Raw genomic sequence first — 738 nt, 5'->3', positions numbered from 1 at the left:
CCAATGAAATGCCTGCTCTGCTCCCCTCCACTCTCTTCTTCTCCTCTTGCCAAATTGCACTGGCTCATTAACCGTGAGTTGGGGTAACTGGAAGCGCACTCAGGGGTATCAGGTTTTTCTTTGGCAAGTACCTTATCAGTAGGTTCTCCTAATTCAAATTTACCGATCCTCAGCTTTGCACATACCATGTCCCTGATCCTGTTCAAATGGCTGCCCTGCAAACAGCTGCACTGCCTAAACCCAAGTGATCCAAAACTGGCAAGGGGCAAGAAGAAGCGGGCAGGGTTAGAGAACAGGTATTTTTGTAAAGCCATTGTTACCACAAAGAAAAATAAAGTCACAATCTCAGTGGAGCAACAGTGAATACTTAAAAGGTTATATGCAATTTAGTGGATGACGATGAATTAACCTCAACCTCTGGGAGAAAAAGAGAAGAAACATGCTTTTACCTTGTCTGCAAGACAGACATGAGCATCATGAACGTGATAACAGGCTACCGAGGCATAGGATACCTCTTGATGTTAAGTTTTTAAGAACAGGTTGGAATATTTTTTCACCCTGTCCCAAAGTGACACTTAAGCTGGCATTTCTGCATTTCCACCAAAAATTCAGCAGGTAATTAGTAGTACTCAATCCAATAGACTTCCTGAGACTGCTGGCCCATGTAGTTCATACGCACAAATAATCTGCAACATGCCGTAGCTCAGTTATATTATTGTTAAAGTCACTTAATTTGAA

This window comes from Charadrius vociferus, unplaced genomic scaffold, assembly GCF_000708025.1.
Source record: "Charadrius vociferus isolate BGI_N301 unplaced genomic scaffold, ASM70802v2 scaffold88, whole genome shotgun sequence".
NCBI classification, from domain to species: Eukaryota; Metazoa; Chordata; class Aves; order Charadriiformes; family Charadriidae; genus Charadrius; species Charadrius vociferus.
Note: the sequence above shows the minus strand (reverse complement) of the source record.